The 13,521-nt window shown below is 40.2% G+C and overlaps 1 protein-coding gene across 5 annotated transcripts in view; it reads left to right on the top strand.

The window, feature by feature from the left end:
• RTL4 (retrotransposon Gag like 4) overlaps positions 1 to 13,521 on the top strand; it is a 504,413-nt gene that overhangs the window by 45,471 nt on the left and 445,421 nt on the right. The window lies entirely within an intron of this gene.

Genomic DNA, 13,521 nt, shown 5'->3' on the forward strand with positions numbered 1-13,521 from the left:
CTCATTTAAAGTAAACATCTAGATGAATATGGCCCAACATCATAACTTGAAAAATATTGGGTGTTCAATAAATGGCTAATTTAAAAAGAATTATTTGAGTGGTTCTTTGACATTTCTTTTGGAAAATTTTCTCTACATCCTCTAGAAAAAGTCAAACTTTTTCCTCTGTATGTACTCCCTGGATCTTCTTTCTTTTTTTCTTTTTTATTTTTTTAAAGATTTTACTTATTTATTCATGAAAGACACAGAAAGAGAGAGGCAGAGACACAAGCAGAGAGTGAAGCAGGCTCCATGCAGGGAGCCTGATGTGAGACTCCATCCTGGGACTGCGAGATCATGCCTTGGGCCAAAGGCAGGCACTCAATCGCTGAGCCACCCAGGCATCCCTGGATCCTTTTTCTACCCCCACTATAGTCTTTGCCACACTAGGAAGTCATTTATCATCGGATTATGTCTGTCTCCTCTAGTAGATGGAATCACATTCACCCTGGCCCCTAGCACAGGGCCTGACCATGCTCATCCAACATACATTGAATGAATAACAGACTTTCCTTTTGGGGAGAGAGAGTGGCTATAAGAAGGGGAGGAAAAAAAAAAGAAGGGGAGGAATATCGTTTGCCAAACCTCAAGAAAGCCTAGTGCCTTCCACTCATTTGGTGTTCATTGGAACATTTTGTTTCTGGGAATTTTCTCTGTACCATCATATAGGCTTGGAATTCCTTAGTGCATATTAGCATATCATAAACAAGGAGTACATGTGTTTCACTTCTCCCAACTGCTATGTGACAGAGTGCAAAATTTTGGTTTTGGTCTTCCCGCTCCAGCTCTGCTAATGGAAATGAAATATAGTGAGGGACATACAGGCAAATACAGTCAACAGCCTGCAAGATTGACATTTATTGTGATGTGCTACAGGGCCGGGCCAGGGCAGCAAATAATTTGTGCAAAGGCATTCCATAGCTAAGAATGGAAAATACTCACTGCAGTTCCTAAGTAATGCCAAGTCTGAAGATTTTGACCTATTGTTCAGCATGAAAATCTTGATAAGAGTATACATCCTCCCTTCAACTACAGTAGTATGGTAAAGCAGAAAGAACAGAGTCTCGGTGTGCTACTGACCTGGGTTTGAAACCCAGGTCTGTATATTTCTAGTCATGTTATTTTCAGCAAGTCACCCAATTTCTCTTAGTTTTTATTCTATAAGGATAATGAAGTGCCTGTGTGGTTCGGTCAGTTACATGTTTAGCTCTTGGCTTCGGTTCAGGTCATGACCTTAGGGTCATGAGACTGAGCCCCTCATAGGGCTCCACACTCACTTCAGAGTCTGCTTGAGATTCCCTCCCTCTCCCTTTGCTCCTCCTCCCACTTTCTCTCATACATAAATAAATAAACAAAATCTTAAAAAAGTAAAAATAATTATGTGTACTTTGATAAGTTTGTGTGAGCAGTTCAGATGGTTATATAAAGGGTCTGGCACACAATAAATTCCCATGTTAGGATAGATTAGAAAATCAAAGTAGTTTTACCTGTGCCAGAAGTAGTCCTTGCATCTTACCCAATTAATGTGTCTTATCTGTTAAGCATCCCAGGTAAGGAGTGGGTGATGATGGCATCTCTGAGGACAGATAGGGAAGGCATTCTCCCTGCCCTTATGTATCTCAGTATATCGTTCATTTATCTGCAAATGAAGGCATATGTATTTTCATTGTTTAAGACATTCAGTCATTCTTTTTTCCTGAAAAGAAAACAGCGTCAGTGGTTTATCCCAGAGAATTAATCCTGTACACTTGTTCACTCAATTATTAATTCATTTAGCAGATATTTAATAAGTGCCTGCTATGAATGAGGCCCTTTTAGAGGTACTAGGGATACAAGACAGACAAAAATCCTCACTTTAGAGCTTACAATATTTTTTGAGGGAGACAGACAATATAAAGGTAAGTAAAATATGTCACTGTATGTTAGACAGTGATACTAAGTACCAGGGAGAAAAATAAAGCAGGAAAAGGTGATAGTATTGAAAGTATCCTGAATGAGAGTTTCAGTTTGAGATGGAGAAACCAGGGAAGGGATCACTTAGAAGATGACATTTAATTAAAGGGCTGAAGAAATGCAAATAATATGGAGAAGAGCATTCTATTCAGAGGGCACAGGACAAGTTCAAAGATCCTCAAGCAGGGGGAATGGCTAATACATATATAGAGTAGCAAAGGAGCCAGTATGGCAAGAGTTGAGTGAACAAGAACAGCAGTAAAAAAATGAAGCCAGAGAGGAACCCCTGGGTGGCTCAGTCAGTTGATTGTCCAACTTTTTGGTTTCAGCTCAGGTCATGATCTCAGGGTTGTAAGATTGAACCCCATGTTGGGCTCCACCCTCAGTGGAGGAATCTGCTTGGGATTCTCTCTCTCCCTCCCCCTCTTCCTTTCCCTCTGCTCATGCTCATGCATACTCTCTCTCTATCTCAAATAAAGAAAGAAAGAAAGTTAAAAGTGAGACCAGAGAGGTAACTGGGGAATGTGAGGGTAGATGGTGAGAACTTTGTAGGTAATAGTAAGTACTTTGCCTTTTACTCAGTATGAGATAGGGAGGTATGGAAAAATTAGAAGGATCTCTCTGGTTACTGTGTGAAGATTAGACTTTGGTGGGGGCAAAAAGGAAGGGCAGAACATCACTCTGAGAGGTTATTGCCAATTTTACCCACAATCATCATCCAAGAAGGTGGTAGAAAGTAAAAGGTTGTCTTGAGAGGCTGCTAGCCTGTCAGTCAGTCTGAAATAATCACCAGTTGAGGATGTAGCTGGGGATCATAAAGGATGGTAGCAATGTATCAAAGCACCAACTGATTTAACAATTTTGCTGCTATCTGTGTTTTCCTGGTAGTAGGTGTGTGTGGGGGGAAGCTTCTCACCAACCTCAAGACGTTGTCTCAGCTCAGCTGTCATGGTCACTGTGACAACAGCCTCATCCTGGGTCTCATTCTGACTTTGGAAAAAGGCCCAAACGTATGGTGAAATGCTAAACTGCAAATGCCTCTTCCCTTCTGTGTCTCTTTAGCATCAGTTTTTTCCCCCTCAGATTTAATCTCAGGCTTTTGCCATTCACTCATTACCAAGTTCTTTAGCAAAAACAACTGGGTGTTTGAGAGATCTAGGAGGTTTATGACATGCCATTTCTTCTTTGGATGAGGTTACAAGCTCTCCAAGGTGCAAGCATTTAGCATTGTTAGTTTTCTTAAATTACATTTACTTTGAATATCTAGAAATACTAGCGTGGGGCTATTTTTGTTTTGTGTCATACAAGAAGTGGTCCAGGTACTAATGGCAGGATTGGACATCCTGCCTATTGCAAATTGTACCCAGAGGCAGGGAACATATTTGGCAAATTCAGTAAATAGGTAAATTGGCTCCAAGAAGGATGAAAGAGTGCTATGTTCTCAGCTATCAGGTGGCCATAATGAGGGCAAAGCTAAGGTTATGTCTGTGCAGGCAGAATAATATGATTGTGGCAGAGCTAATCTGTTGATTTCCACTGCCTTAATGATCCACTGCGTGCCTTCCAGGGCAGTCCTGAGTACAAAAATGGCCGACACGAACCAAGCTGTTTCACAAACACGCTACCGGTGATACTAGGCTCATCATCTACCTCCTGTATTTCTAATACAACATTGCTAATATACGTAGCCCTTTTTAGATTATTTTCACACGTATCTTATTTCATCATTATGGGATGAGCAGGACAGGGATTATTATGTCTATTTTCAGATGAGGAAAGTGAGATCCAGAAGAAGGGAAAGGTATTGCTCATAAACGAAGAGTAGACCCATACCTTGAATCTAGTCTTCATTGCACTTTCCTAAACATGAATCATGGTGCCTATCACAGAATTATTAAATAGACTTTATCAAGTGCCTGTTTAGGTATGAAACAAAAAGTACATATACTTATTTTCTCTAAATCTTTGTTTTCTATATGCAAAGGATAAACATATGACAAATAGGAGCACAGGGATAAAACAAACATCAAATCTGGTGACATCACAGTTGTGTTTTAGTTATGGGCACTGTACAGTAGAAAGAGGGTGAACTTATACATACAATCTGAATGACAACTAGGGTGATGAACCATCCTGGTTTACCTGGGACTGGGAGGCTTGTTGGAAAACAGGACTTTCAGTGCTAAAACTAGGAAAGGCCTACGCACTCTAGACAACAAAGCTTCCCCATGCGGAAAATATGGAAATAGATAACATAGAAGGAGCACTGAACTTAGAGCTAAAAATCTAGATTAAAATCCTGACTTTAGGGTACCTGGGTAGCTCAGTCAGTTAAGTGACTGCCTTTCTCTCAGGTCATGGGTCCTGAAATAGAGCCCCCAGTCAGGCTCCCTGCTCAGCAGGGAGTCTGCATCTCCCTCTTTCTCTGACCCTCCCCTACCTCAAGTTGTCTCTTATGCTTTCTATCAAGCTCTCCCTCATGCTGGTTCTCTCATTAAAATCCTGATCTGTCATCCACCAGCCACATAACCTGAGGAATGTCTTTGCTCCTTCCTAGGTTATAGCTGATTCATGTGGAAAATGGTGATATCATTATACCCATCACACAGGATAGTAAGTATTAAATTAATTAATTCATATAGGTAAAAATGATCAATTATGGATAGCTATGCAAATGTAGTTTTATTTTATGGTGGCTCCAAAGAAAACAATAAGAACAAGTTTTATGCATGTTCTCATGCATCTACTCTATCTGTGAAAATAGTTTTGTGAAAATAGTTTCAATGAGCTTTGAATGATCTGAAGTCAAGACAGTCAGCAAAATTGTCTAATTTAAAACAAGTTTGTGACTGTACTACATGTCATCTTCTCTCATAGATCTGGAGAATGAAACAATAGCAATTGTAGGTGTTTCTTATGTTTTCTTTACCAAACCAATTCTGAGAAAGCATCCTTTTCCACTTCCTCCTATTTGACTATTTTTTGCAAAATGTGTAGCCAGACTCCACATAAAGAGCAATCATACCAGGTCAAAAGTGGGAATTAAAATATTCATGTTAATTAGAGGCTTACTTTCCTATATGTCCCTACTTCAACTTGAAATCTTTAAAAAATGGTTTTGAGGGAGTTATCCATTTTTTTAAAGCTGCATCCCCTTCATTGTCATTGGAACAGTGTAGCTAAGAAAAAAGAATATTTAACTTCCAGAAAGTTGTTTTTATCTGTTCATTTACTCATTCAACTCATATTTTTTTAAGAGTATCCAGGGCCCCATCCATCACTTGGGCACTAGTGATACAAGTGAACAAGGCAGACAAGGTCCCAGACTCCTCATCAGATTTCATTCTAATGAGAATCATATGCTAAACATTTTTTAAAAATAAAAATAAATAAATAAATGATAATTACACATGTTGAATAGTGCTATGAGATAAAAGGACAAGAAAATTTGACAAAGATTAATGGGAGTTTTATTTTAAATTGGAGTGTGTAGGAGAGGGTGGGGCAAGATGGCAGAGGAGGAGGGGACCTGGCCCCACCAACTTACTAGATAACTTTCAAGTAATCCTGAAGACCTATGAATTTGACCTGAGATTTAAAGAGAGAACAGCCAGAACACTACAGAGAGAAGGGTTTTTGCTACTAACAAGGTAGGGAGGTGGGAAAAAATACAATAAAAAAGAATCAAGAGGGGGAGGGGCACTACAAGGAGCCAGGCAAAAGCCAGGCACTGACAGCCTCCGGGACAGGAAAGCCCAGCCCTGGAGAAGCAGGAACTTAAAAATCCGCACCTGATTCTTCCTGGAGGGAAAAGGGCTCAGCAGGGAAACCGGGCAGAATCACAGGAGGGGCAGTGGAGCCTCCAGTCTCTCGGGGTCACTAATAGAGGAAGTGCGCCCCAGGGAGAGCACAACACACACTGCGGGCTGATCTTGGTAAAGGGCTGGAGCGCGCGCCCAGCGGGGCCTCGGGGAACAGCTCAGGCAGCCACTCCACGCGGAGGGGGCTGCGCCCTGCTGCCTTCAGGAGCTGCCACCCTGGGAGCTCGATTCCAGCAGCACAGGCCCCGGATCCCAGGACGCCGGGTGGACACAGCCCAGGAACCTGCGCTCCCCCCGGGACAGGTGGAGGCGGGTAGGGCACAGGACTGCGAGGACTCTCCTGCCACCGGGTGCCCCCGAGCTGTGCAGGTCAGAGCCCCACGCCCCCGGAGCATCCAGGCCAATGCAGACAGGGAGCTGTAGTAGTTACTGTGGGAGCTGACTCCAGGGCTGGAGAGGGGCCACTGCCAGTGTGGTTGTTTCTCCTTGTGTCACCCTGTGCCTGGGAGGGTGGGACCACCAGGGAACAGAGGCCTCATGGGGTAAACATCTTCCACCAAGCCCTGCACCCAGCAGAGGGCAGCTCCCCCAGGTGCACACATCTGAGAATCAACACAGCAGCCCCTCCCCCAGGAGACCAGCTGGAAGGACAGGGGAAGAGCAAGTTCTTGACCAAGCAGCGATGAAAATTTCCAGGGAAGTCGAGGGATTTACAGTATATAGAACCAGAGGGTACCCCTCCCTTCTCCCCCCTTTTTTTCCGGAACAACCTGTTTTAATATCAGATTAAAAATTTCCAATATTTTTTTCTTTTCCCACCTTAAGTACAATATTTTGCCACCTCTTCATTTTTAAGTTGCTTCCTTTTTGACTTTCATGTTTCTACAATTAAATGTCTTAGATACATTTACCACTTCTAGATTCCCTTCAACGTATTCAATTCAAATTTGGGAGATATACGAGATTTGTTTTTTGTTTTTTGTTTTCTCTGCCTCATTTTTTTCTACAGTGGTGGAAGTTCGTACCTTCTAAAACATGACCAGCATGCACCCAGAGCCAAGTGGTATACTGTGCTGGTTCATTGTGAGCTAATATTCTCTCTTCATTCCCATTCTGCTCCCTGTTTTATCTCATTTATATTTTGGTGGTCAGTGTTGGGGCTTTCTACAGGTATTTCTGGTTTATATAAATTTGGGACTGAGCATCTTCTAACATACAGAACTTAATACACTCAGAACCAAGAGGATCACGTTCCAGGACCCCTCAGGTAGACTACATTCTCCCTCCACTACAACTTCTTCACCACCATCATCTCCCAGTCCCCTCACTTTTTTCCCTCTTCCCTTTTTTTTTCTCTTTACATTTGCTTTTTCTCTTCTTTTTTTCTTCATCGTTAGGATTCTTGGCCTTTTATTTTTTACTACTCTGTTTTAAAATTTGTTTTTCACTTTAGTGGTCCTTGTGTTTTATTTTGTTCTGATCTTTGCTCCCATTTTCTGGTCTCTGACCTTGTCAGAATAATCTAGGGTGAAATTTACTTAGGTTGGGGTTGATATTCTTCACTCAGCCCACTCATACAGCCAGTCTGCACTGAGTAAAATGACTAGAAGGAAGAACTCACTACAAAAGAAAGAATCAGAAACAGTACTCTCTGCCACAGAGTTACAGAATAGGTATTTCAATTTGATATCAGAAAACCAATTCAGAAACACAATTACATAGCTACTGGTGGCTCTATAAAAAAGCATAAAGGATTTAAGAGACTTCATGACTGCAGAATTTAGATCAAATCAGGCCAAAATTAAAAAACAATTAAATGAGCTGCAATCCAAACTACAAGTCCTAAAGATGAGGGCCACAGAGGTGGAAGAAAGAGTGAGTGACATAGAAGACAAGTTGATGGCAAGGAAGGAAGCTGAGGAAAAAGAGAAAAACAATTAAAAGTCCATGAGGAAAGGTTAAGGGAAATAAATGATAACCTCAGAAAGAAGAATCTACATATAATTGAGGTTTCAGAGGGCACTTAAAAGGATAGAAGGCCAGAAAGCATATTTGAACAAATCAAAGCTGAGAGCTTCCCTAATTTGGGGAGGGAAACAGGCATTGAGATCCAGGAGATAGAGAATCCCCACAAAAAAAAATCCATAAAAACCATTCAACATCTTCACATTTAATAGTGAAACTTGCAAATTCCAAAGATAAAGAGAAAATCCTTAATGCAGCAAGAGACAAGAGATCCCTAACTTATACGGGGAGAAATATTAGATTAACAGCAGACCTCTCCACAGAGACCTGGCAGGCCAGAAAGGGCTGGCAGGATATATTCAGGGTCCTAAATGAGAAAAACATGCAGCCATGACTACTTTATCCAGCAAGGCACTCATTCAGAGTAGAAGAAGAGATAAAGAGATGCCAAGATAGGCAGGAACTGAAAGAATATGTGACCACCAAACCAGCTCTGCAAGAAGGGGGACCCTATAAAAGAAAGAGGAAGCCCAAAGAAATAAGCCACAAAAACAGGGACTGAATAGGTATTACAATGACACTAAATTCATATTTTTCAATAGTTACTCTGAACATAAATGGGCTAAATGATCCCATCAAGAGATGCAGGGTTTTGGACTAGATAAAAAAGTAAGACCCATCTATTTGCTGTTTACAAGTTACTCATTTTAGATCTTAGGAATCCTCCAGCCTGAAAATGAAAGGTTAGAGAACCACTTACCATTCCAATGGTCCTCAAAAGAAAGCTTGGGGTGGCAATCCTCATATCAGATAAATTAATGTTTATCTCACATACTGTAGTAAGTGATGAAGAGGAGCACAGTATCATACTTAAAGGATCTATCCAACAAGAAGACCTAACAATCATGAATATTTATGCCCCTTTTGTGAGAGCTGCCAAGTATATCAATTAATAGCCAAAGTAAGGACATACTTAGATAATAATACACTAATAGTAGGAGACTTCAACACGGAGCTTTCTGCAAATGACAGATCTTCTAAGCACAACATCGCCAAAGAAACAAGGTTCTTTAAATGATACATTGGACCAGATGGATTTCACAGATATTTACAGAACTTTCCATCTGAACGTAACTGAATACACATTCTTCTCAAATGCACATGGAACTTTCTTCAGAATAGACTACATACTGGGTCACAAATCAGGTCTCAACTGATACCAAAAGATTGGGATTGTCCCCTGCATGTTTTCAGACCACAATGCTTTGAAACTAGAACTCAATCGCAAGAAGAAATTTGGAAGAAACTCAAATACGTGGTGGTTAAAGAGCATCCTACTAATAGATGAAAGGGTCAACCAGGAAATTAAAGAAGAATTTAAAAGATTCATGGAAACTAATGAAAATGAAGATACAACCATTCAAAATCTTTGGGATATAGCAAAAGCAGTCCTAAGAGGGAAATACATTGCAATACAAGCCTCCCTCAAAAAACTGGAAAAAACTCAAATACATAAACTAACATTGCACCTAAAGGAACTGTAGAAAGAACAAGTAACACCTACACGAAGCAGAAGAAGAGAGATAATAAAGATTCGAGCAGAACTCAATGAAATGGAGACCAGGAGTATTGTAGAACACATCAACAAAACCAGTAGTTGGTTCTTTGAAAGAATTAATAAGATAGATAAACCATTAGCCAGCCTTATTAAAAAGAAAAAAGGCAACTCAATAAAATCATGAATGAAAGAGGAGAGATCACAACCAATATCAAGGAAATAAAAACAATTTAAAGATGTATTGTGAGCAGCTATACACGAATAATTTAGGCAATCTAGAAAAAATGGATGCATTTCTGGAAAACCAGAAATTAGCAAACTGGAACAGGAAGAAATAGAAAAACTGAATAGGTCAATATCCAGGGAGAAAATTGAAGCAGTCATCAAAAACCTCCCAAGACACAAAAGTCCAGGGCCAGATGGCTTCCCAGGGGAATTCTATCAAACCTTTAAAGGAGAAAAAAATACCTATTCTACTAAAGCTGTTCTGAATGATAGAAAGGGATGTATTACTTCCAAACTCATTCTATGAGGCCAGCATCACCTTAATTCCAAAACCAGACAAAGATCCCACCAAAAAGGAGAATTATAGGTCAATATCCCTGATGAACACAGATGCAAAATTTCTCAACAGGATACTAGCCAATAGGATCCAACAGTACATTAAGAAGATTATTCACCATGACAAAGTGGGATTTATCCCCAGGATGCAAAGTTGGTTTAACACTCGTATGCCGTCAATGTGATAGATTATATCAACAAGCGAAAATACAAGAACCGCGTGATCCTCTCAATAGATGCAGAGAAAGCATTTGACAAAATACATCATCCATCCCTGATCAAAACTCTTCAGAGTGTAGGCATAGAGAAAACATTCCTCAGCATCTTAAAAGCCATCTATGAAAAGCTCACAGCAAATATCATTCTCAATGGGGAAACACTGGGAGCCTTTCCTCTAAGATCAGGAACAAGACAGGGATGTCCACTCTCACCACTGCTATTCAACATAGTACTGGAAGTCCTAGCCTCAGCAATCAGACAACAAAAAGACATTAAAGGCATTCAAATTGGCAAAGAAGAGGTCAAACTCTCCCTCTTTGCAGATGATATGATACTGTACATAGAAAACCCAAAAGCCTCCACCCCAAGATTGCTAGAACTCATACAGCAATTCGGTAGTGTGGCAGAATAGAAAATAAATGACCAGAAATCAGCGGCATTTCTATACACTAACAATGAGACTGAAGAAAGAGACATTAAGGAGTCAATCGCATTTACAATGGCACCCAAAATTATAAGATACCTAGGAATAAATTAACCAAAGAGGTAAAGGATCTATACCCTAAAAACTACTGAACACTTCTGAAAGAAATTGAGGATTACAGAAAGAGATGGAAAATATTCCATGCTCATGGATTGGAAGAGTTAATATTGTGAAAATGTCTATGCTACCCAGGGCAATTTACATGTTCAATGCAATCCCTATCAAAACTCAATGGACTTTCTTCAGAGAGTTGGAACAAATCTGAAGATTTTTGTGGGATCAGAAAAGAGCTTGAATAGCCAGGGGAATATTGCAAAAGAAAGCCTGAGTTGGGGGCATCAGAATGCCAGTTTTCAAGTTGTACTACAAAGCTGTGATCATCAAGATAGTGTGATACTGGCAGAAAAACAGACACCTAGATCCATGGAACAGAATAGAGAACCCAGAAATGGGCCCTCAACAATATGGTCAACTAATCTTTGACAAAGCAGGAAGTAATATCCACTGGAAAAAGGACAGTCTCTTCAATAAATGGTGCTGGGAAAATTGGACAGCCACATGCAGAAGAATGAAACTAGACCATTCTCTTACACCATACACAGAGATAAATAAAATGCATGAAAAATCTAAATGTGAGATAAGAATCCATCAAAATCTTAGGCACAGGCAACACCGTTTTTGAACTTGGCCACAGCAACTTCTTGCAAGATATGTCTATGAAGGGAAGGGAAACAAAAGCAAAAGTGAATTATTGCGACTTAATTAAGATAAAAGTCTTTTGCACAGCCAAAGAAAGTGTCAACAAAACTAAAAGAGAATCTACAGAATGCGAGAAGATATTTGCAAATGACATATCAGATAAAAGGCTAGTGTCCAAGATCTATAAAGAACTTATTAAATTCAACAGCAAAGAAACAAACAATCCAATCATGAAATGGACAAAAGACGTGAACAGAAATTTCACCAAATTAGAGGCATTTTAGCTTTCACTTTGAATGAAATAGGTAGCCATTGTACTATTAGGGGCAACCAGTGACTTTCTAATTCATCTCTCACATCTCCCCAACTCCTAATTTATTATGCTACAGGTTCCTTGCTCTCCCCAACATAGCAGGTATGCTGCCAGTGTGGGGTTTTATACTTGCTGTTTCCTTTATCCAGAATGCTTTTCTTCCATATATGTACATGGCTCTCTCCTTCACTTTTTTCATGTCTCTGTTCAGATGTCACACTGTCAGTGGAACCCTCTCTGACTATCCTGTATAATGAATCTTTGCCTGAAACCACCTGAAACTCCTCACCTCTATTTCCCTTCTTTGATTTCTCTTTTGTTTGTATGACAACATGACATACTACATACTGACTTATTCTTTCTAATTTCTCTTCCCTTCCCACCCTACCCCCAATGGCAGGAACTTGTTTTACTTTATTTATTGAGTATGGTCCAGACATTCAATTTTTTTTTTGTTGTTGGAAGAATGGGTATACACTAGATGACCTGCTCAGTGATTTATATACATTCTCTCTCCCCTCTCTCTGAGTCATTGAGAAATGTTATTTCCTAATTCAAACACACATTGATATATGTTGTGATAACAAATTTTATTATCAAAGGTGATGTCGGGCAGCCCTGGTGGCTCAGTGGGTTTGGCGCCACCTTCAGTCCAGGGTGTGATCCCGGAGACCCGGGATGGAGTCCCACATCGGGCTCCCTGCATGGAGCCTGCTTCTCCCTCTGCCTGTGTCTCTGCATCTCTCTCTCTCTCTGTGTCTCTATGAATAAATAAATAAAATGTTTTTTAAAAAGGTGATGTCAAGTTTAATATTTAAGAACTGAAAATTAAAGATCATCTTTGACTCTGAGGGTCCAAAAAATCCCTTTGACCCTTTGCCTGTTTGTTTTTACCATAAAACTTCTGCAATGATGGTTATTTTAGTACTGTACATACATATGTTACCATATCAATTAAAAAGAAACTCAACATCCTAAACAAACAAACAAAAAAATTGCACCAAAGAAGACGTACACATGGCCAATAAGAACATGAGAAAATGCTCCACATCACTGGCCATCAGGGAAATACAAATCAAAACCACAATGAAATACCACCTCACACCAGTGAGAATGATGAAAATTAACAAGACAGGAAACAACAAATGTGGCGATGTGGAGAAACCCTCTTGCACTGTTGGTGGGAATGTGAACTGGTGCAGCCACTCTGGAAAACTGTGTGGAGGTTCCTCAAAGAGTTTAAAGTAGAGCTACCCTATGATCCAGCACATCATGCACTACTGGGGATTTACCCAAAGGATACAGATGTAGAGAAACGCTGGGACACCTGCACCCTAATGTTCATAGCAGCAAGGTCCACAATAGCCAAACTGTGGAAGGAGCCACCATGTCCTTCAACAGATGAATGGATAAAGAAGATGTGGTCTATACATACAATGGAATATTCACTCAGCCATTAGACATGACGAATGCCCACCATTTGCTTTGATGTAGATAGAACTGGAGGATATTATGCTGAGTAAAGTAAGTCAATCAGAGAAGAAGAACCATCATATGGTTTCACTCATATGGGGAGTATAAAAAATAGTGAAAGAGATTATAGGTGGAAGGAGAGAAAATGAGTGAGAAAAATCAGAGAGGGTGACAAAACATGAGAGACTCCTAACTCTGGGAAATGAACAAGGGGTAGAGGAAGGGGAAGTGAATTGGGGGATGGGGTGACTGGGTGATGGGCACTGAGGGGGGCACTTGATGGGATGAGCACTTGGTGTTATACTATATGTTGGCAGGTTGAACTCCAATAAAAATATATACAAAAAAATTGGTGTGTGTATCAATGAAGCTTATACTTCAAAGTATCATCTGACATTGGAATAGAAATGAAGTGCAGGATTAATACAGATACTTT

The sequence above is a fragment of the Canis lupus genome, chromosome X, assembly GCF_003254725.2.
Source record: "Canis lupus dingo isolate Sandy chromosome X, ASM325472v2, whole genome shotgun sequence".
NCBI lineage: Eukaryota > Metazoa > Chordata > Mammalia > Carnivora > Canidae > Canis > Canis lupus.